The sequence below is a fragment of the Humulus lupulus genome, chromosome X, assembly GCF_963169125.1.
Source record: "Humulus lupulus chromosome X, drHumLupu1.1, whole genome shotgun sequence".
NCBI classification, from domain to species: Eukaryota; Viridiplantae; Streptophyta; class Magnoliopsida; order Rosales; family Cannabaceae; genus Humulus; species Humulus lupulus.
The window spans coordinates 87,377,361-87,401,791 of NC_084802.1; positions in this window are offsets into that span (position 1 = coordinate 87,377,361).

A 24,431-nucleotide genomic window follows, 5' to 3' on the forward strand; every position below is an offset into this window, starting at 1 on the left:
GTAATATAAAAGTGTGTGATCAGACATCACGTGTCCGATTATGCCAGACGACCCATGATCATTTTTACCTAATGATTAGACCATACCTTAGTGTAAATTATAATATTCATCGTTTCTGTAAGACAAATCACATGAGGGATTTGTATTCATGTGATGACCCCGACCCCTATCCTGGGATGGTTCTTCTATAAATACCAAGACCTTGGATAGGGAAGGGGTTGGGTTCTTTCTCTGTAATGCAATACTCTGGAAAAATGTAGAGAGATATACAGTAATAATATCGACTCGTGGACTAGGAGGATTTCAGCCTCCGAACCACGTAAAAAAGAAACAAGTGTTCTTGATATTTCATTTCTAACATCCCCAAGTGTTATTTTCCTGATTATGGTTTATCCTTAAGCACTAATTTATTCCAGCTAATTTCATAATACACTGTTGGTGAAAAACCGCGTCAACAAAATTAAATTCGAATTAATAAAATAATTATCACAAACACATTTTTTAAGATTCATACATTCTTAAATAATCAAATACAACTCTAAAACATTATTAATATATTATAAAAATATATAAAAAAATCTGAAATAATATATATAAAAAAATCATGTAAATATCTATTTAACGATCAATACATAGTACAAACCTGAAAACTTTGTATAGAAGCTAAAAATTCGGTGAAAACCCAAAATAATGGGTATTTCCAACAATCACATGTCACCATTGTCAAGACACCATTTTTTTTCACTCAAAACTGAAAATAACCAAGTTTCTATGATATAGTTGAGTTTTCTAGCAAAATTGATGGAAAAAAATGAGGGAAAATAATGTTAAATGGTGAAATCCTCATTTTTCTCACGGTGGAAATGGAGGTTTTTGTTCTCTATTTGGCGGGTTTCAGCATTTTCGAAAATGAGGGAGAAGTCGAAGGGATTAGGATATAAGCACCTTTATCTTTGATTTTTAGCAAAAAATCGAAGTTAAAGGGTTCTATCATCCCCCCCCCCCCCCCCTCCGCCTATTACCCTTTAACTTCACTTTACATAAATAACCGAAGTAATAGGTTAATTCCTAAGATTGCTAAACCAAAAAGCGAAGTTAAAAGTCCATCAAAAGCTTTAATTTTGCTTTTTATGTATTTCCCAACAATTCTATGTATAAAAATCGAAGTTAAAGCCTATTTTTGTAGTAGTGGTCCCCAAGACAATTGTTCTTAGCCTAATCATTCTGACAAACCTTAATGCATGAATCAAAGGATCAGATGACAGATATAGGAGTTCATAGCAACCTCAGGATTAATATCATCGTGTATATGATAATCGTTTGATGTGTTTGATTAATACTATGAAACAATGTTTAAACAAGTATTAACAAATCATATCTGGTCTAGTTCTACATACTCTTAGCATGCAAAGTACCTTCACTAAAGTGTCCTACTACACTAGTAACCCGGATCTAGGTCACACGTATTCTTAATACTAGTGGATCGTACTAGCAGTAATTAATCTAAAGATTTCATAAATTTATTTTGCTGTGAACTGTTTTAAGTTTATTATCTTAATCTCGATCCTCTCATACCAATATGAGATTAAGACCACATAGATAAACTTTGGAATTTTCTAATATTTACTGTAACGACCCAAATTTACTAATAAGGCTTAAGGGCCTTGATTAGGGTGCCGGGAGGGCATAGTTGGAATATATATGATTTAATGATTTAAAGTATGTTATGTAATTATTTGAATATTTGAGATGCATGACTATGTGTATTAGTATGCATGTAGGCCCTGATTAGGTTAGAAGGGCATAATCATAATTTTGGCCCGTTGAGGGCATAAATGCATATATATATATGTGATAAAGTTTTGAGACCACATTATTATGTGGATATATTTGAAATCTGTGATTCGATACGATCCTAGTGAGCAGGATAACGAAAAAGTCATGGCAGGGATTTATACCCGGCTCGGGACGAGCCAGGGGGTATTTCTAGAATTTAGAGAATATATTGGGGGATAGTTTTGATATTAAGAAGTATAATTGGTGATTAATTAGGTATCGCGAAATAAGTGGTAAATAATAGAGACACTCGAGGAATTAGCGGGAATTTGGGTGAAATGACCAAAATACCCCTAGGTGGATTAAAAGAGTTAGATTTAAAGGGAAGGGTATTGTGGTCATTTTGGCTTATAAAGGATAGGCATAATTGAGACTTTATGTTTAGTGGAACTTGTAGAAAGAAATAGAACTCTGAAGGAAAGAAAAGATAAGAAGGGAAAGAAGAGCAGGGTATTTTTCAAGGTCGGTTTAGGCATACCTCCATCAATTCTTGGGGTATTTTGGAGTAGAAACCCAGGGGAAGCCAGAGTAAGCTTGAGGCAAGAGTTCTTGGTCTGGCTTGAAGAATTGGCAAGGGTTTAGCAAGAACAAGCCATTCAGTTGAGGTAAGACTTTGAAGTTCCTTCAGCTTTTGCTTTTGGTATTGAACTAAGGTGTCTAAGCTGAATTTTGTGGGAACTCTAGGGAATTCAAGCCAGGGGTTTGAGGAGGAGTAAGCCAAGGAGGTGTAAAGGCTGACTTAAGGTCGAATCCCCATTGAAGGTATGAAATTCTAAGCTATAAATTCTAAGGTTTTGACTGTTGTGCTGAAGTTTCTGAGTTTGAGGTTCAACAATGATGATTTTTGAGATTAGGGGTGCATGTGATTGGCTTTTGTGTATTTGGGATGCTTGGGATGAGTGGAGTGTGTTGATAAGCTTGTTTTTAAGTTTGGTTGAAGATTGGAAAAGTTTTGGTAAGGGTTGGCTCGGGGAAATCGCAGGAAGGAAAAATGCAGGGGTGCTGGTACCGTGACTAGCGCTACAGCGCTAGCCTTTGGGCGCTATAGCGCTAGACTTGGTTGTCTGGGGGATTTTGGTTCTGCTTGTAGCGCTGTAGCGCCCTCCAAAGAGCGTTGTAGCGCTTCTCTGCTTCCAGAATAGGGTTTTTGAGTTATTTTCAAGGGTTTTTTCCCGGGGGTTCGGGGTTCGATTCAACCACCCCGTTTGGTGAAATTAGAACTTCCTGAGGGCTCGGGATTGGTCCCGAGGTTAGGTTTTGAACTTGAGGTTTTGTGATGATTTTGACCTATGGTTGTGACTAGGTACGCGCTAGGGCTCAAGGGGGATTGTGCTCAAGGATTAAGTGAGCAAAGCTAGCGAATTTAAAGGTAAGAAAACTGCACTCGGTTATATGTTTGTGATGAGACTAAGTGCTCCCGATATCCGTATTATGTCATAGATGGTATTATGCCATGGGACATGTGATAAACGGCCTAAGGGTGCCGTATACAATATTTTGCGCACAGGGCGCGACTTGGCCACTAGTAGCCAAGGACAGCTTTATATTCACTGAGATCAGTTTAAGCGGGCCAGAGTCAATGGGATAAACAAAGGGAGCGGCCTAAGGGCGCTAACCCTAGTTATCATTTGTAAATTGGTGATTGATATGAGTTGATATGTTTAGTATGTTGAATACTTGATTATCATGAATGCTTATATGGTTGAGAACAAGCTTATGTGATATGAAATTTTGGGTTGTCTGTTGATTGCTTATGCTCTGTTACTGTGTTTTCTTGTTGGGCCTTGGCTCACGGGAGCTACGTGGTGTAGGTAAAGGAAAAGGCAAGTTGGACCAATCCTGAGGTGGAGGGCTACGGGCTGAATGTACATAGTCAGCTGTTTAGTCACCATGGTCGAGGAGTGGATCAGGACAGGGATTGCTTAACTGTCTATTTTGCCTTAGTATGGCTATTACTGTATTTAAATCTCGAATCTTTTGTAAATGGTTTTAATCTTATTATTTTTGGGATCCCGTGTAAACAGAAGGTGTTTATTTATAAGAAAAGTGACATCTCAAACCAAAATATTTTAGCCCTAGTTCCATTGTAGTTTCAGTAACACGTTTTCAACTAAATGGCTTGATTAGCAAGTCTAACACTTTTATACACACACAGTGTAATGGTCTTAGCTATCCAGGGCATTACAACTTGGTATCAGAGCATCCTAGGTTTATGGGTTCCTGAAGACTGGCTGGACATGTAGATTCGCCGCGAAAGACAAGCTCAACTCAGGGTTTGGTAATTGCGTACACATGATTATGTGCTAAAATGATTTGAATGAGATATGACTGTTGATATCTGTTTGATTATTAGGGAGCATGAGATACTGATAGGGCCTAGCCCTTGATTATTGCATGATGTTATTGAGGCATGCTTATCAGCATTGCTATGCATGTGAATGAATATATGGATGAATATTTGGATAAATTGCTATGAAATTGATTGCTTGTGAATGATTGGAGTTCCAGTAATGGACCATGAAAGGATTATTACCTTGTGATCATAGTCTGAATTCTGAGTCGTTGATTGCAGATTAACTTGGATAATTATGCGTCCAAGAAAATATATGCGACTAGTCGGCAGGTCCGGAACTAGAGATGATGATCAGGGACATACCCCTCCGCCAGTCCCTGAGAACTGGCAGCAACTAATGGCAGACATGCAATCTCGGCTTCAGAGCCAAGATGAACAGATTCGAATTTTGCGATAGCAGGCTCCATCTGGGAGTGTTGCCCCCATTGTGCCACCTACAGTGGTACCTGTTGTGCAGCCAGTTTAGTTTGGGAACAAGTGGGAACCGCTGTATGAGCAGTTTTGGAAGCAACAGCCCCCGATCTTCGAGGGAGGACCAGATCCACTGAAGGTTGAACAGTTGATGACCATGATTACTATCATTCTTGATTTTATGAGGGTAGAGGGGCATGAAAAAGTGGCATGTGCCACATATATGTTGAGAGAGGATGCCTGAATCTAGTGGGAGGTGGCATGATAGACTAAGGATGTTACTGCTTTGACTTAGGAAGTATTCAAGGACTTGTTCAGTCAGAAGTATTATAATGTTGCCATCAGGGCAGCGAAAGTAAATGAGTTCGTGGGGCTGGTTCAGGGCAGTATGACAGGTACAGAGTATGCTCTGAAGTTTGACATACTTGCGAAGTTTGCACCCGACCTTGTGCTTACTGATGCAGCTAGGCAGGACAGATTTATCAGAGGGCTGAATGCTATGATTGCCCGTGATGTGAGGATTACAACAGTTCCTGGAGGGACAACCTATGCCTAGACTGTAGAAAAGGCACTTACTGCTGAGGAAGCGGAAAACAAGATATGGAAGGAGAGTGTAGCGAGAAAGGAAGGCCGCAAGGCGGTGCCTCCATATTCTGGTTCTGGTAGGGGCGGAGGCCCCAATGATTTAAAGAGGAAGACCCCTGATGTTCTGACTGCTTCTGGTTCTAATAGAAGAGGTCGGGGTACTCAGTGTGGTCGTCAGGGAGGCGGTGATTCATGGAGGACCTATCCAGAGTGCACGAGGTGCAGAAGACGCCATCCGGGCGAGTGTCGGGCTAAGGCCTGCTATGTGTGTGGGGTGGTGGGACACCTCAAGAAAGACTGCCCGACAGTGAAGAAGGGTGAAGCAGGAAAAGTGGATAGCTTGCCTCCAGCTCGAGTATTCACTTTGACGCAGGCGGAAGCCGAGGCTAGTCCCTCGGTAGTGATAGGTCAGCTCTCTAGCGCTGGCACTTCTTTTACTATTTTGATAGACTCTGGTGCTACACATTTGTTTGTATCTGATAAGGTGATTGATAGATTGTGTAGACCTAGTGAGTATAGTACCTCAGGGTTTGGGACTATTTTGCCTACAGGGGAACTGGTAGTGTCTAGGAGGTGGATTAGAGCACTGCCAGTGATAGTAGATGGTAGGGAGTTATCAGTAGATTTGATTGAGTTGAGTATGGAGGACTTTGATATGATTCTAGGTATGGATTGGTTGGTCAGATATGGAGCTACCATTGACTGCAGGAAGAAGATGATAACTTTTGTGCCAGAGGGCGAGGCCCTTTTTGTCTTTGTGGGAACAGTTCCTGGACCCCGCGTACCCAGAATATCTGCATTGAGAGCCAGAGACTTGTTACAGGGTGGATGCATAGGTTTTCTGGCTAGTGTGGTGGACACCACCAGAATTTTACCAGTAGGATCGGAGGAGACCAGATTGGTTTGCGAGTTCTTAGATGTGTTTCCTGAGGACTTGCCAGGGTTGCCGACCGCGTAGAGAGATTCCGTTTGTTATTGAATTGGCATCGGGGACAGAGCCAGTGTCGAGGGCACCGTATAGGATGGCACCGGCGGAACTGAAAGAATTAAAGATACAGTTGCATGAGCTTCTGGATTTGGGGTTTATCATGCCTAGTTACTCGCCGTGGGGTGCTCCAGTCTTATTTGTGAAGAAGAAGGATGGGACTTTGAGAATGTGTATAGACTACCGAGAATTGAACAAGTTGACCATCAAGAATAAGTATCCCTTACCAAGGATTGACAACTTGTTCGATCAGCTGCAGGGTAAGACGGTGTTCTCAAAGATTGATCTTCGATCTGGTTATCACCAGCTGAGGATCACGGATGAGGACATACCTAAGACGGCCTTCCGAATGCGGTATGTGCACTATGAGTTTTTGGTCATGTCATTTGGTTTGACTAATGCCCCAGCAACCTTCATGGATCTAATGAACAGAGTGTTCAAGGGTTTTCTAGATTAGTTCGTTATTGTCTTCATCGACGACATCTTGGTATATTCCAGTTCAGAGACAGAGCACGAGCTTGATCTTCGACAGGTTCTTCAGAGGTTGAGGGAGCATCAGTTGTACGCCAAGTTTAAGAAATGTGAATTTTGGTTACCCGAAGTGACATTCCTTGGACATAAATTGGGTGCAGATGGAATTAAGGTGGATTCATCTAAGGTAGAGGCAGTTAGGGATTGGCTGAGACCAAGGAACGCCTCGGAGGTGCGAAGTTTCCTTTGTTTGGCAGGTTACTACAGACAGTTTGTAGAGGGCTTCTCAAAGATAGCGGCACCGATGACAGAGTTGACATGGAAGAATTTGAAGTTTATCTGGTCAGACAAGTGCGAAGACAGTTTCCAAGAGTTGAAGCGACGACTTATTACAGCACCTATGTTGAGTCTCCCTTCGGGGGAAGGGAAGTTTGTTGTTTACTGCGATGCATCAAGGTTGGGTTTAGGTAGTGTGTTGATGTAGAATGAGAAGGTTATAGCTTATGCATCACGGCAACTGAAGGAGTATTAACAGCGGTATCCTACCCATGATTTGGAGTTAGCAGCAGTGGTATTTGCACTGAAGATCTGGCGACATTACTTGTATGGGGAGAAGTGCGAGGTATATACTGATCATAAGAGTCTGAAGTATTTCTTTACACAGAAGGACCTGAACATGAGACAGAGGCGTTGGCTTGAGTTGGTAAAGGATTATGATTGTGATATTCTTTACCATCCGGGGAAAGCCAATGTGGTGGCAGATGCATTAAGCTGGAGAGGCCCAGGTCAGTTGTATAGTTCTATTCAGATCTCAAGGGAGTTAGCTGATAAAATGGTCAGAGCGGGGATAGAGTTGGTGGAAGGCCGGTTGGCCAATATTATTCTACAGTTGACCCTGCTAGAGCGGATCGGAGAAGGACAGTCAGTAGACGTTCAGTTACAGGAAGTTAGAGAGAATGTCTTAGCGGGAGTAGCTAAGGAATATTCTGTTTCTGAGGTTGGATTACTTCGGTATCAGGGACGGATTTGTATTCCAGCTGATGAGGGGATCAGATGGGAGATACTAGATGAGTCTCACACTACGCCGTAATCACTTCATCTGGGTACCACGAAGATGTATCAGGATCTACGGACTTTATATTGGTGGCCCGGAATGAAAAAGGATGTAGTAGAGTACGTGGCCAAATGTTTGACTTGTCAGCAAGTAAAAGCTGAGCATCAGCGACCAGCAGGGTTGCTTCAGCCCTTGGGTTTTCCAGAGTGAAAATGGGAGGATATTACTATGGACTTTGTGGGAAGTTTACCCAGGACGGTGGGGCTTCATGACTCGGTGTGGGTAATAGTGGACAGGTACACCAAGTCAGCCCATTTTCTTCCAGTGAGATCAACATATGCTGTGGATCAGTATGCTGAGTTGTATGTGAGGGAGATTTTTCGTCTCCATGGGGTTCCTAAGTCTATTATGTCAGACCGGGATCCTATCTTTACCTTCAGGTTCTGGGGTAGTCTGTAGAAGGCTTTGGGGACTCAGTTCAAGTTTAGTACAACCTTTCATCCTCAGACTGATGGACAGTCTGAGAGGACAATTCAGGTGCTGGAGGATATGCTCAGAGCGTGTGTGATTGATTTTGAAGGTACATGGAGTAAGTATCTTTCGTTAATTGAATTTTCATATAACAATAGTTATCAGTCAACGATTGGAGTGGCTTCCTATGAGATGTTGTACGGGAGGAAGTGTAGATCACCAATTCATTGGGGCGAGATGGGTGAGTGGAGATATTTGGGGCCAGATATGGTTCAGAGGACAAATGAAGCTATAGAGAAGATCCGAGCTAGGATGATCGCCTCACAGAGCAGACAGAAAAGCTATGCTGATCCCAAGAGTAGGAACATGGAGTTCCAAGTTGGGGACCACGTCTTTCTCCGAGTTTCACCATTGCGAGGAGTGAGGAGGTTTGGAAAGAAGGTCAAGTTAAGCCCTAGATTCATTGGACCATTTGAAATCCTGGAAAGGATTGGTCAGGTGGCGTACAGATTAGCCTTACCTCCATCATTGTCAGGAGTCCATGACGTATTCCATGTTTCTATGCTTCGGAAGTACGTCTCAGATGTGACCCACGTGTTGAGGTATGAGGATTTGGAGTTACAGACATATTTAGCTTATGAAGACCAACCAGTTCAGATCTTGGATCAAAAAGATAAAGTATTGCGGAATAAGACGATACCTCTGGTCAAGGTGTTGTGGAGGAATAGCAAGGTCGAGGAGGTGACCTAGGAGCTTGAGACAGCAATGCGGGATCAATATCCCGAGTTATTCAGGTAAATTTCGAGGACGAAATTCTCATTAGGAGGGGATAGTTGTAACGACCCAAATTTGCTAATAAGGCTTAAGGGCCTTGATTAGCGTGTCGGGAGGGCATAATGGGAATTATGTGTGATTTAAATGCATGATTATGTGAAAAGCATGCTTATATGGCTATTTGTATATTTGTGATGCATGACTAGGTGTGTTAGTATGCATGTGGGCCCTGAATATGTTAGAAGGGCATAATCGTAATTTTGTCCCATTGCGGGCATAACTGTATATATATATATATGTGCAATAAATGTTGAGACCACATTATTATGTGGATATATTTATAATATGTGAGTCAAGACGATCCTAGTGAGCGAGTTAGCGAAAAAGTTACGGTGGGGATTTATACCTGGCTCGGGGCGAGCCAAGGGGTATTTCTGGGAATGTAGGTAATATATTGACAATTATTTGGTATTGAGGACTATAATTGGAGATTAGTTAGGTGTCGGGAATTAAGCGATGAATATTAGAGACATTCGAGGAATTAGCGGGAATTGGGGGGGAATGACCAAAACGCCCTAGATACACTTAAAGGTTTAAAATTAAAAGGGAGGGCATTATGGTCATTTGTCTTACAAGAGATAAGTATGCTGAGGCTTTATACTTAGTGGAAATGGTAGAGTAATGTAGAAGTCTGAGAAAAGAAGGAAAAGAAAGAAAAAGAAAGGGAGGAAAAACATAGTAGTTTTTCTAAGGGTCGGTTGGTGATCTCCTTCACCAATTTCTTCATTTTTCTTGGAGAAAAACTTAAAGGGGAGCTAGGTTAGGCTGAGCAACAAGAATTATGAGCTAAGCTTGAAGGGTTGGCAAGGGATTAGCAGGAACACACCAATACTTAAGGTAAGACTTTGGAGTTTTTAGTTTCTGGTTTTGGCTTGTTTATGCTATGGTGTCTAAGCTGAGTTGATGGGAACTTCAGGGGAATTCAAGCCAAGGAATAGAGGAGTAACAAGCCAAGGAGGTCTAGAGGCTAACTTGAAATCGAATTTCCATCAAAGGTATAACATTATAAGTTTTAAACTTTGAAGTTTTGATTGTGTTTTGCTGAATTCTGAAGTCTAGGAGCAACTATGGTGAATTTTGGGATTAAGGGTGCATGTGGTTAGGTTTTGCATGATTGTGATGCTTGGGAGGAGTTAGACATGTTGGTGAGCTTGATTTTGAGTTTGGTGAAATTTTGGAGAAGTTTTGGTTAAGTTTGGCTCAGGGAAATCACAGGAGGGGAAAATGTAGTGTTGGCAGTCTGTGACTAGCGCTACAGCGCTAGCCTTTGGGCGCTGTAGCGCTAGGCCAAGCTTGTTGAGGGCATTTTGGTTCTGTTTTTAGCGCTGTAGTGCCCTCCAATGAGCGCTGTAGCACTACCCTGTGTTCAGAAAGGGATTTTAGGGTTATTAGCAAGGGTTTTTTACCAAGGGTTCAGGGTTCGATTCCACCACCCCGTTTGGTGGAATTAGGAATTCCCAGGGGCTTGGGATTGGCCCCGAGGCTAGGTTATGGACTTGAGGGTTGGTGATGACTTTGGTCTATGATTGTGGCTAGGTTCGCGCTAGGACTCGGGAAGGATCGTGCTTGAGGATTTCATTGATCAAAGCTAGCAAATTCAAAGGTAAGAAAACTGCACCCGACTATATGTTTGTGAAGGGACTAAGAGCTCCCGATATCTGTATAATGTCAATGATGGTATTACGCCATGGGACATGTGATAGCGGCCTAAGGGTGCCGTACACAATATTTGCGCATAGGGCGTGGCTTGGCCACTGGTAGCCAAGGACAGCTCTATATTGACTGAGCTCGGTTTATACGGGCCAGGGTCAGTGGGATAACGGAGGGTGCGGCCTGAGGGCGCTAACCTTAGTTATCATTTGTGATTTGGTGTATGATATGAGTTGATATGTTTAGCATGCTGAATACTTGGTTATTCTGAATATTTATATGGTTGAGAACATGTTTATGAAATATTAGATTGCCTGTTGATTGCTTATGCTCTGTTATTATGTTTTCTTGTTGGGCCTTGGCTCACGGGTGCTATGTGGTGTAGGTAAAGGCAAAGGCAAGTTAGACCAGACCTGAGATGGAGAGCTGCGGGGCTGAATGTACATAGCCAGCTGTTCGGTCACCATGGCCGAGGAGTGGATCAGGACAGAGATTGCCTAACTGTCTATTTTTCCTAAATATGGCTAATACTGTATTTAATTCTCGAATCTTTTGTAAATGGTTTTGATCCTAATGCTTTCGGGATCCCGTGTAAACAGGAATTGATATTTAAAAGAAATGCAACTTTTAAGGCCAAAATCTTTTAACCATAGTTCCATTATAGTTTCAGTAACACGTTTTTAATTACGTGACTTGATTAGCAGGTCTAGCACTTTTATAAATACACAGTGTAATGGTCTTGGCTATCCAGGGTGTTACAATATGAGACTTAGGTGCTAGGCTCGACAACCTGAGCTTGGGTGCTAGGCCTGTGACCTTCTAGGTACTGGACCTGTTAATCCTCTGGGTGCTAGGCCTGTGACCTTCTGGGTGCTAGGCCAGTTGATCTCAGTTTGAACGAGAGTGAGAATTTCAAAATGAAGTGTACTTGGGGGTTTAGGCCGACCACCTTATGAAGAATAGGGTGGGCCGACCACCCAGGTGGTTCTTGAGCATGTCAGGCCGACAACCCTAGGGGTTGGGGTCAGGCCGACCACCCCTAGGGGTCCTTGGGCATACTGGGTGTGACAGTCAGAATCCCGTGATCCGTAAGGGGAAAGACCGGGTAAAGCTGTGCAGTCCCACACCGCCTGGGGAAGGTCAAGTGTGATGATTCTAAGACTGTGTCGGTATGGGACTACACAGTTGAAGAAAGCTTAAATGGATTGATGGGTACTACCTATATCAACAAGATGTGTCTTCTTTTCGGTAGCCCATCACTTGAGAACTCCAAAGTTAAGTGTGCTTGACCTGGAGCAATCCTATGATGGGTGACCTCCTGGGAAGTTTTCCCAGGAAGCGTGTGAGTGCGGACAGAGCATGCTGGAAAGACTTGTGTTGGTTTGTATGGTCAGTCGTCATTCCAGGAAGCAACCATAGTGACGTGGGGCATTACACTGGGGCCGACCACCCTTGGGGTAAGGGTCAGGCCGATCACTCCTAGGGGCTCTTGGACACACTGGGGCCGACCATCCTTGGGTAGAGGTCAGGCCGACCACTCCTAGGGGCTCTTGGACACACTAGGGCCGACCACCCTTGGGTAGAGGTCAGGCCGACCACCCCTAGGGCTCTCTTAGGCCGACCACCCCTAGGGGTTTAGGCTTGGTCAATTTCCTTAGGGATTTAGGCTTGGTCCTGGACCTATCATTTTTGCCCATCGTTCTCTTCTCAATATTTCGTCATTTTTCCCTGATTTGTGATGTCACGTGTCACATTCTCATTCGCCATGTCATCCTCGTATTTTTGAGGGATAACACATTTCACGTCCAATGTTAAAAAAATGTAATACAATTCACGCCCCCCATTATTTGATGACATGAAATGTCTCTCTAGATATACAAAACAAGTCACACATTGTTTAGAAACAAAACAATTCTCCTCTCGCTTCTATAAATTCAACACTCACCAATATTTCTAAACATAATTAATAAAATCATTACATTAATTATTATTTTATAATAAAATGATTAATATAATAAAAGAAAATTTAACATTTTAATTTTACTAATTAAATAATTTAATAAAAAATTAAAATAATATTTAATTAAATATATAATAAAATTAATTAATATATATATTAAATGTTTTATAAAATCTGGAAAAAATGGGCACTTTTCACGACATTGGCTATCATGTCCCGTGCATTGGGAGATTTGAAAAGCTTTTCATGTTATCGATGGAGAGACCTAAATAACCCCTTATGTTTGGAATTAATAAATAAGATTATTTAGTTAAAGAGTTTGATTAATAATATGAGTTATTGGAGCTTAGAATTGATAATTTTGCAAAATAGACAAAGGAGATTTGAGAGAGAATCAAAATGGAGGCTAGGTTTTCATTATGTCAAAAGAGATGAAAATAAGAGTACAGGAGCAACAAAATATATAGCCAAAATAATGAGAGGCTAAAAGACTAAACTACCCTTACATAATAATAAAACTTATATTATTAACATCCCCCCTCAAACTCACGATGCATTTGCGGGAAGCATCGAGAGTTTGCTAACTAAGAAACGAAAACAAGAAATATTATGAGCCTTTGTAAACAAGTCGGCAATCTGCATAGCGGAAGTGACAAATGGTAAAGTGATGGTCCCACTCTGAAAGTGGTGACGAGTAAGATGACAATCTATCTCAATATGTTTCGTGCGCTCATGAAAAACGGAGTTACGAGTAATCTGAATAGCACTAACATTGTCACAATGCATCGTAGTGGGATCTGAGAGAATAACACCCATATCAGCAAGTAACCAACGCAACCAAAAAATTTCAGCGGTAGTGAAGGCCATGGCACGATATTCTGCTTCTATAGACGATCGAGAGACAACAGCCTGTTTTTTACTCTTCCAAGAAATAAGAGAATCTCCAAAAAATATACAAAAAACTAGGGGTAGATTTGCGATCAGTACAATCACCACCCCAATCTGCATCTGAGTAGGCACGTAACTCTAAAGTAGATGTAGATGGAAAAAGCAGACTCTGAAATTGAGTTCCCTGAAGATATCGAAGAATACGAAGCACAGCTGCCCAATGAACGGTAGTGGGAGATGCAAAAAATTGACTGAGAATGTGAACTTCATAAGCGATGTCTAGCCTGGTGATAGTAAGGTACACTGAGCTACCAACCAGAGTGCGATATAGAGAGGGATCTAACAACGCAACACCATCAGATGAAGAATATCTGGCATGAAGCTCAAGAGGGGTATCAACAGTGCGAGTATCAGAGAGACGAGCCTGGTCGAGAATATCAGCAATGTACTTAGATTGAGAAAGAAGATAGCCATGAGGAGAGTAAGCTACTTCTATCCCTAAAAAGTACCGTAGGGAACCCAAATCTTTCATCTCAAATTCACGAGTCAAGTGCGTTTTCAACTCCGTTATCCCATTCGCATCATCACCGGTGATAATCATATCATCAACATATAAAGAAAGTAAAGTGCAGCCAGAAGAAGTACACCTAACAAAGAGAGCTGAATGATGTGCACTGGGGTGGAAGCCGAGAGAAGTAATCACGATGGAAAATTTTTCAAACCAGGCTCGGGGAGCTTGTTTAAGCCAATAAAGAGTCTTCTTCAATCTGCAAACTTCTCCTGAATTATGAGGAACACCTGGTGGAGGAACCATGTAAACTTCTTCTTGAAGGGTCCCGTTCAAGAAAGCGTTTTTAACGTCCATTTGAGAAATGGACCACTGTCGAGCAGACGCAACAACAATGAGAGTACGAATAGTGGTATGTTTGGAAAGTGGAGCGAAAGTTTCCTCATAATCCATCCCATACTCCTGAGCAAAGCCTTTAGCAACCAAACGAGGTTTGTACCACTCTACTGACCCATCAGACCTAGTCTTGATCTTGTAAACCCAACGGGAACCAATAGCACGCTTCCCCACAGGAAGAGGAACAATATCCCAAGTACTAATCTTGTACAACGTAGAGAGTTCTTCAGCCATTGCCTGCTGCCAAAGAGGGTCAAGAATAGCCTCTTTATAGGAAGAGGGCTCAGAGAGTTGGTGAATAGAAGTAAAAAAAAAAGAGAAAGAATCAGAATAAGTGGAGTAGACAAAATCAGGTAACTATGTGGACTTACGAATTCTTTGAGGGTAGCGAGGAGGAGGAGTAGGATCCACAATCTCAGAAGCATCTTGGGCAGTAGTAGGGACAGAAGGGACTTCGACAGGCTGAGAACCGACATCTGCAGAGTTAAGAGTATCAACAGTACAAGAATCAAATGGATCAATACGAGTAAGATTAGATTTGTGTAGATTGGGGGTGTCCGATGGAATAGAGTAGAAAGGTATATGCTCAAGAAACACAACATGACGAGAAACATAGAGTTTTTTACTAACAGGATCATAACATCGATATCCTTTTTGACCTTCACCATAACCAAGAAATACACAAAGAGCGGAACGAGAAGTAAGCTTACTACGTTCAACATGAGGACGGAGAACAAAACATGTGGAACCAAAGACTCTCAATGAAGAATAATCAGGAGCGTGACCATAAAGTTTTTCAAAGGGAGACAGACCTGAAGTGACAGATGACGAAATTCTATTGATTGAATGAACTACAGTCAGAATGGCTTCCCCCCAGAAATCACTAGGAACATAAGCAGACAATAAGAGAGAACGAGCAGTTTCAACAATGTGTCTGTGTTTTCTTTTGGCAACCCCATTTTGCTCTGGTGTATCGGTACAAGAGGTTTGATGTAAGGTACCATATAAAGCAAGCAATTCAGAGAAACGATTGGAGGTATATTCACCACCCAGATCACATCGAAAACATTTTATAACAGCATTATGTTGAGTTTTAACAAAAGCACGAAACATATGATAAATCGCGAGGAAATCAGAACGATGTTTCACTAGATAGACCCAACAAAAATGAGTATAATCATCAATAAAAGAGACATAGTAACGTGATCCACCTTTTGTTAGAACGGGTGATGGCCCCCACACATCAGAGTGAATCAAATCAAAAGGTGCAAGAGAAACAGAAACACTCTTATAAAAAGGTAAAGCAGAAAATTTTGCCAATTTGCAACCACAACAATCTGAAATATCATGGGTTTGTAACTTTCCTAATGCTCCTGTGGAAGCTAAGTACTTTAAACGTGAACCAGATACATGTCCAAGACGAGAATGCCATAAATAAAAACTAGACGAAGATGAACTTAAACGAAATGAAGACAAATCGACACTAGAAGCTACAACATCAGGAACTCGCAGCTCATCTAAAATGTAAAGCCCCCCCTGCCTACGACCTGCCCCAATCAGCTTCTTAGAATGAGGATCCTGCACATAACCACAAGAATTAGAGAAAATAACTGAGAAACCAGAGTCACATAATTGACCAATAGAGACAAGATTCAAAGTAAGATTTGGAATATGATAGACATCAGAGAATGATATTTTTGGAGTGCAAATTTTGCCAATTCCTGCTAATGGCATGAGAGTTCCATCAGCGGTCATGACAGATACAGAGGGTGCTGATTTAATGGACAAGAAGGAATTGGAATTAGGTGACATATGATGTGAAGCTCCAGAATCAAGGACCCATATAGAGGAAGATATACCTGGTGTACTACTAGAAGGGAAACCTATGTGTGAGGAGGCTGACATGGCGTGTGGCTGCGAGGCAATGAACTTTTGAAACTGCTATGTGAGTGTAGCAATAGAGGTACTAGGAGTGCTTCCAGAATCTGCAGGTGGAACAATAGTTGCCATGTTCGAAGACATAGAGTGAAGAGGTCGATGAGGTTGGCTGCTAGATTTCCAGTGAGGAGGCTGCTTCGGTGATTGTGCCCTGTTAAAAAATTTGGGACATTGAGCCTTCTAGTGTCCCTTTTGCTTGCAAAAACTGCATTCGTCGTAGCCAACCTTGGCTTGAGTCTTGTGTTGATTGTTGGAGGCTGGCCGATGAGGAACTGCAAAGACAGAGGGATTCGGAGAGGAAGAATCCCCTTTTCCGCCCCCCCCCCCCTTTATCAACACGAGACTTCAAGCGAATCTCTTCTGCTAACAACTCATTAACCACCGAATCAACCGACGGAAGAGGATTGCGATGCAGGATTGTTCCACGAAGACCTTCAAACTCATCTCGAAGAGCCATCAAAAACTGAACTAGACGTTGTGCGTCTCTCCGAGCAATGTAAGGGGCAAATGCCCGTAACTTCGCTGATTCAGTCAAAGCAAGCTGATCCCAAAGATTAGACATAGCAGAATAAAATTCCTGAATGTTCATGCTATTCTGTTGAAGGGCCCGAATGTCAATCTTCAACTGATACTACTTTGCGAAATTAGACTGTGTATACAACCTTTCCAAGTGCTCCCAAACTTCCTTCGCCGTCTCATATTTCGCCAATTGGATACGGATCGACTGTTGAACCGAGTTGTTGATCCAAGTGATGATTTTCGAATTGTTGGCATCCCAAAGATCCAACTGTTCTGTGAAGCTCTCATCCTTATCGTTCTTTGGTTTCGTGGAAGTTCCAGAAACATAACCCCACATACGTTTCCCTTTCAGAAATTTTTTCATAACATAATGCCAATACGAATAATTCTGCCCATTCAATTGCACATTGATGGACTGAATCATCTTTTGCACCAGCCATGACGAACAATCAAAATCCAAATAAATAGAACAAAGTGCGAAATCCCCAAGATTGGTGCGAAAACCTCAAAATCAAAGCCAAAGACAGAGCCAAATTCCTAGCGCAACCAAATCGAGGGAACTCAAGAACATTGCTCTGATACCATGATAATTTTGCAAAATAGACAAAGGAGATTTGAGAGAGAATCAAAATGGAGGCTAGGTTTTCATTATGTCAAAAGAGATGAAAATAAGAGTACAATAGCAACAAAATATATAGCCAAAATAATGAGAGGCTAAAAGACTAAACTACCCTTACATAATAATAAAACTTATATTATTAACAAGAATCATAAGTTTATGGTTATCGAACAACCTCTATACAACATAGTTTATCCTCTTCTGTTTTGTGTAAATACTCACTTACACTCTCGAGAATTAAAAAAAAATACCAAACTACACCAATTGTTTTGCAAAAGTGTATAAAATAGACCCTTCAATTAATTTTTTGTTAGGTTTTTAAGAAAGAGACAAAACCACCCTCATTGAAACTATTTAAAGTATTATTTTACTTATTAGTATTTATAACAAATATTTAACAAAAGCTAATAGAAAAGTTTGTTTTTAAAAAAATTAAATCAGTGAGTTATGAATTTATATTGAAAATATTTTGAACTCTACCCTTTGAAATTCATGAAATAGTACTACCTAAGTTATATGAGTTCACATTTTTTTCCTTTTTTTTTTTCATAAAAAGTATTTCAATTCCTTTTAATAATTAGTGGTTCTAAAAATTTTATTCAGCTTAATTAAAGAAGAAAATAAAAAGTTCTTCTATTATTTATTTGATGGGTAATTAAAATGATGTTGTCAATGGGCAAAGAGTGACAATCTAGGTTTCCCCTTGGAAACCTAAAAACCAAATTACTATTATTATTATTTCAAATTATTTTGGCTACATGTGTGAATTTCAATTATGAGCAGATATGTGTTTGCAAATTTATTAATTCATACACGTGAATTTGCCAGAAGAGATTTTCCAATGTATATAGCACATGAATATATAAAGCTTTGCTCGCTTGCATGGGTTGGAAGAAATTTAATTTTTATTAGTTTTTGTTTAATATTTATTATAAATAATTATAACTAAAATAATATTTTAAATAATTTCAATAAAATAATTTCAATAATATTTCTTTCTCTTTAATTGAAGGGACTTTATTATAAACTTTTGAAAAATAATGGGTGTAGGATGGTATTTTTTAGATCACAAGGGTGTAACTGAGTATATTTAGAAAAAATAAAAGGGGTAAAATGGTATAAACCATTTAAAGAATACAGAATTGATTAATTTACAAGAGAAATTAATTTTTCAAAGCAAATATTGTTGACGCTGTTTTTCGTCAACAGTGAAATAAGAGCACGAAAACAATAATCAGTTGTGGCCAAAAGAGATACGTCAACGAGCTAAAGACTGGGGATGGTTCTCCCTATGAACCCGAACCTAGAGCTCCAAAAAGTCAGAGGATTGAATCTCAACCAATAACCTCCACTGAGGAAGACGCGTCCCATGTTCAGTTTCCTCACCATGATCCGCTGGTCATCACTCTCCAGCTGGCTAATAAAAGGGTCCACCGAGTTCTCATAGACAATGGGAGCTCAGTTAACATTCTCTATAGGGCAACCCTCGAAAAGATGGGACTCTCCCTTCGCGACCTGAAAGCGTGTGCGACTACTTTATACGGCTTTTCAGGAGATGGGACCGCCTGCATGGGATCCATCGAGCTCCCCATAACCTTGGGAGACTACCCGGTCTCAGCAACCAAGATGATGGAGTTTGTGGTAGTGGATCTACCTTCAGCCTACAATGTGCTGCTCGGGAGACCTGCCCTGGTTAGGCTGGGGGCAGTCACATCAGTAAGGCATCTGGCCCTTAAGTTCCCGACCCCTAGCGGCGTCGGTGTTAGGAGTGTGTCCTAAAAGCATGTAAAGACATTTGTTTTTTCTGTGAATAAATAAATACAATGGTTTATTATTATTGTCATATTTAGATTGTTAAATTATTGTTTGAATAATTTTGTAAATATCATAAAAATTCCATATTCATTATTGAGGGTGTGATCTTGTATTAGTACGAGAGAATTAAGATCACATGAATGAATAAAAATAGTCAACAACAACAAATTAAAGTTATGGAATTCTTTAATTGGAGTTGTAAGTACAGTTTACTGAGTATCATAATGATACAAATAATCTAGATTCGAATTATTGATGTGGAAAGACATCTCGGTAAAGGTGCTTTATATAATATGATTATATATGACATGGACCGATGTGAATTAAAGTCTTTATCCAAAAACCATTTAACAATAAAGACTTGTAATTCATATCATAACTGATGATCATTTATGTTTATTAAATCCTGAGTGTTCATGAACTCCTGTTCATGTTTATTAAATCTTTTGATTCATTCGTTAAGGTCTCTTCAAAGAATGAGGCTAATGAATTTTGTTTTGGAGATTTAATATCATGGATGGCTGGGAACATGTATCAACAATACGGAATCTAATCTTTCCTAACAGATCGTATATTAGTTCCCTTAAGGGTTAATTCTGGAACTGAATGATTTTGAGTTCAAATCTATAATTAGATTATAGATTAATTATTCACTAGTGAATTAATGGTACTTAAGGAATAAGAAGTAAATTAGAAAGGTTAAATGGTAATTCTTCCATTCTAATTTATGAACTAATTAATTAGAGGGTTGAACTATTGTAAGATGGTTATATCAATGGACGACTTAAGAAAAAGATTGCTGTAAAAGTATATCTATAACATAAAGAGTGCAGTTCTGAATTTATAGTGGAGTAATATCAGAATTAATAAATTAACTATTATAATTAAAGAGTTTAATTATTTAGTTTCAATTTATTGGAGCTTAATGTTATAGGTCCATGGTCCCCAAAATGGCTCAAACAATCACAGTCAAAGGCAAATACAAAAATTGGGCAAAAAGGACTTATGTGATAAGTAAAATATTTTTCTATGTATCAAACATAATTATTGTTTAATTATGTGTAATTAATTAATTAAGAATTAACTAATTATTTGATTTAACAAAAATATAATTAATTTTGAATTAATTTATTTTTGGGATTTTTGGTATTTAAATAATAATAAAATTGAGAAAAATCACATGCCTGCACATGCATGTGGTACACGTGTGGCACAGTGCACAGGCACTGTGCTACACGCATAAGAGATAGACTTGGTCTCTTGATTCCACAATTTTAGTTATTTAAATATTAAATAAATAATGAGATATTTTGATTTGATTTAAAATATTATTATTTAAACAAAAATCTGATAACTGATCAGTTATTTTGAATTTGTTTAAAATAATAAATATTTTAATATATTGGATATTATTAAATATGGGATATCAGTTTTCACAGAACGTAAGTTTTCAGGGATAGAAAAATATCTAGGATTCTCTCAGAGAAAAAGATCAGTGACAAAAACAAAGGTCATTGTTCTTCACAAAACCTAGGTCCAAATTTTATCAGATCTTATGTGTTGAGAATATCTGATAAATAGTTATTGCCTATTATTTGTATAGCGAGCCCACACTCGTTCTTTGTGTGACTGAGAACATTTTGGAAGATCTTGGTGTGAGATCTCAAGGATTCAGCCATACGAAAAGATAGCAGCAAGGAAGGACCTGAGGTAATGTTTCTATTCTTGTCCTTGATTCAATATATATATGAGTGTGAAGAAGTAGATCTAGAAATCTTATGGGATTAATCTGACAATTTGATTGTTGTTCCGTTGCGCATAATCTCTGATTTGATCAATAAAAACCAACAGTCGGGACATTGAAGGGAGATCAGTTAGCTGGGAGGGAGTGCTATAGCATTTCCTTAAGAGGAAAGAAACAGACGAGCGCACAAGAACTCGTCATTATTCAAAGTAAAGATGGGATGGTATTAGAGATTGATGAAGAGATCGATCCAAGGGTTGAGGAGAAAGCTGACCTCGAACCCTTAGAAGAGATCGAAGAAATTTAGATCGAGGAAACCGATCCCTCCAAGAAGGTAAAGGTTGGAAAACACCTCGAGGAAGAGATAAAATAGCAACTAATTTTCTTTTAAAAGAAAAACCAGGATGTCTTCGCATGGTCACATTCGAACATGGTAGGGATAAGTCCGAATATAGCAAGCCATGCGCTAAATATAGACAAAAGCGTCCCTCCGAAGCAACAAAAGCGAAGACAGCTGGATGACGACAGAAAGAAGGCACTGAAGGAGGAGGTTGACAGATTAAAAGCAAACCAATTCATTAGGGATGCTTTTTACCCTGACTGGGTAGCCAATCCGGTGTTGGTCCCAAAACCTAATGGGACGTGGCGGACCTGTATTGACTATTCAGACCTCAACAAAGCTTGCCCGCAGGACTATTTTCCATTACCAAGGATCGACCAGCTCGTGGATGCCACGGCGGGGCATGGACTGATGTCATTCATGGATGCCTATTCTGGATATAACCAGATTCCCAAGCATGCCCCCGACCAGGAACATACAAGCTTCATAACGGATAAGGGGCTATACTACTATAATGTCATGCCATTCGGGCTCAAAAATGTTGGGGCCACATACCAGGGGCTCGTGAACATGATGTTTTCAAAACAGATAGGGAACAACATGGAAGTTTATGTTGACGACATGCTTGTCAAGTCTCAACTTAAAAATAACCATGTTGATGACCTCGAAGAGTGCTTTAGTGTGCTCCGAAAGTATAACATGAAACTAAATCCCCAGAAGTGTACTTTCGAAGTATCTTCAGGAAAATTCCTGGGCTTTATCGTGAACGCTCATGGAATAGAAGCCAACCCCGACAAGATCCAGGCTCTGATTGACATGCCCTCACCTCGAAGACACAAGGATGTCCAAAGTTTGACCGGCAGGATGGCGGCCCTAAGTAGGTTCATTTCAAAGTCTACGGACAGTTGTCTTCCGTTTTTCAACCTTTTGAGGGGAGGTAAGAAATTTGAATGGACGGAGGAGTGCGAGCTGGCTTTTCAGGAGCTTAAAAAGCACCTCACAGAGCCCCCCTTCTTATCAAAACTTGTTACAGAACAAGCACTGTACCTATACCGCCGTTTTTCGTCAACAGTGAAATAAGAGCACGAAAACAATAATCAAATGTGGCAAATAAAAATACGATAACACAAACGAGATTTTTTACGTGGTTCAGCAGTTAAATCTGCCTAGTCCACGAGTCTTTGTTATTAAACTTAAGATGATCTTTGAAAATTCTTCAAGGATGAATTCTCCAGAGTTTCTCTCCAGATCACAAAAATTCGGTCCTTTACAATGGTGCATGACCTCTCTATTTATAGAGAAGATTTCAGAATACTATCCCACATATTTCGGGAAGTTATTCTGTATATGCAAATAAATTTAATGACATTCAAAGCCTGTAATCCCATATACAAGGAAACGTCCCCTGAAGATCAGGGGGCGTATAACTGAACAATTAATATCCCTTGATTATTGGGGATATATAGCAATCAATGTGGACCGCGTCTCTCGTTGATGACTCACTAAGATATTCAAATTTATTATCTTATATCGCCAAGGCCCTATTCACCCAGGTATCTTATTGACATTCGAGCTATAGCATCTTCCCGAGATCACATGACTTCGAGATCATACGTGTGTCAGGCTCGGAGCCCTGATCCAAGGTCATCCCGAGATAGACGTACTTCGGGGTCTTTCTTTCGAGCTTGTGAGGATCTCGAGGCTACCATCTTCAAAGTCATCTCTGTTCCGCAGGCTCGGTACCTAGACTTCGGACATGTACCAGACATTACGAGTCCACTCATTACGAATCTAGCTTTCGAGGTCACAATTCTTATGGCTCGAAATCTGGGTGTAACATTTTGCCCCCTCAAAAGTATTTGTTCGAATCCTATGAGAAGGAAACTTTTGAAGTACTTTCTTCGGGAACCGCACCGTCACATACTTGAAAATGGACACGTGTCAGTTGGATATTTCTCATTCAGGGTACTCGAATGAGACCCCGATCCTTGGAAATCTGGCCATGATCGTTCGTCTGCCACCTTTCTGGTACCATCATATCATTAATCCCTATCCGTTGGATTTTACAAGGGTTTTGTTCAATGGCTCAGATTAATCCCCTTTTACCATCTATATATAAGACCCCAGTCATCGTCTTCCTTTTATTATTGCCCATCAGAAGAAAGAAAAGAAGCAAAACTAGAAACTATCCCTGAGAACTTCTTGCCTGTGCATGTTTTCTCAGCTGAAGAAACAGAGGACTGCCAGTTTGTTCGAGACCGCGAACTCATACCTACAGCCTCTCCTTCAATCAACAATTTTTATGCAATCGCCATCCTTGTGTAAGTATCTAATTGTCTTTTTGTTTATTTTATGCCAGTTTCTGTCTGTGCTGTTCTTGTTATTCCTGTGAATGCACCAGTTTATTTTCTTAGTATGATACGCTAGGAAACTTTTGACCGATAGGCTTTCACGCTTAAGTCTCCATGCTAGGTTTAAATTACTGGTTCCAAATCCAGTTTTGGTGTAGAACAAGGTCTCTTTTTTCTGGGTTTCAAAATTTTAAAAGACATATCTTGCACACCAAGATATCGGGTATAACATCTTGGTTTTGAAGAACGCACGATACCCAAGATTATTATTTCTGAATAACCGCCACCCTTTTTCCCTGATATTTCGGGATTTTCAAAAAAAAAATTATCCACTCTCCTCCTTTTACTCGTAGAATACACGTTCTGACTCTTTAAACGGGTTTTAAGTATCGAGCTCGTTTCGTACCCAAGCATTCTCCGAGCTTGTCCTGTCAAGCTCACTATTCTTGAACCCTTGCATGCATGGCCCTCACCATTTTTTCTTGCTCGCTAGATGTCACAGAATCTGGAAAGACGGTGGGGGTCGTTGCTAGCAATTCCTTACTCGCCAAAAACCCCGAGCCCAGAGTCGCTGTTTTCTCGGAATCAACGTCTGGTTCGCGAATACGATCTCGTGCGCGAACAGGAGGAGACCCGAGCTCACTATCGTTGCCAAATCGTTGAGGTCATAGAAAAGAAGAGGAGAACTCTTCGGGAGGCACTT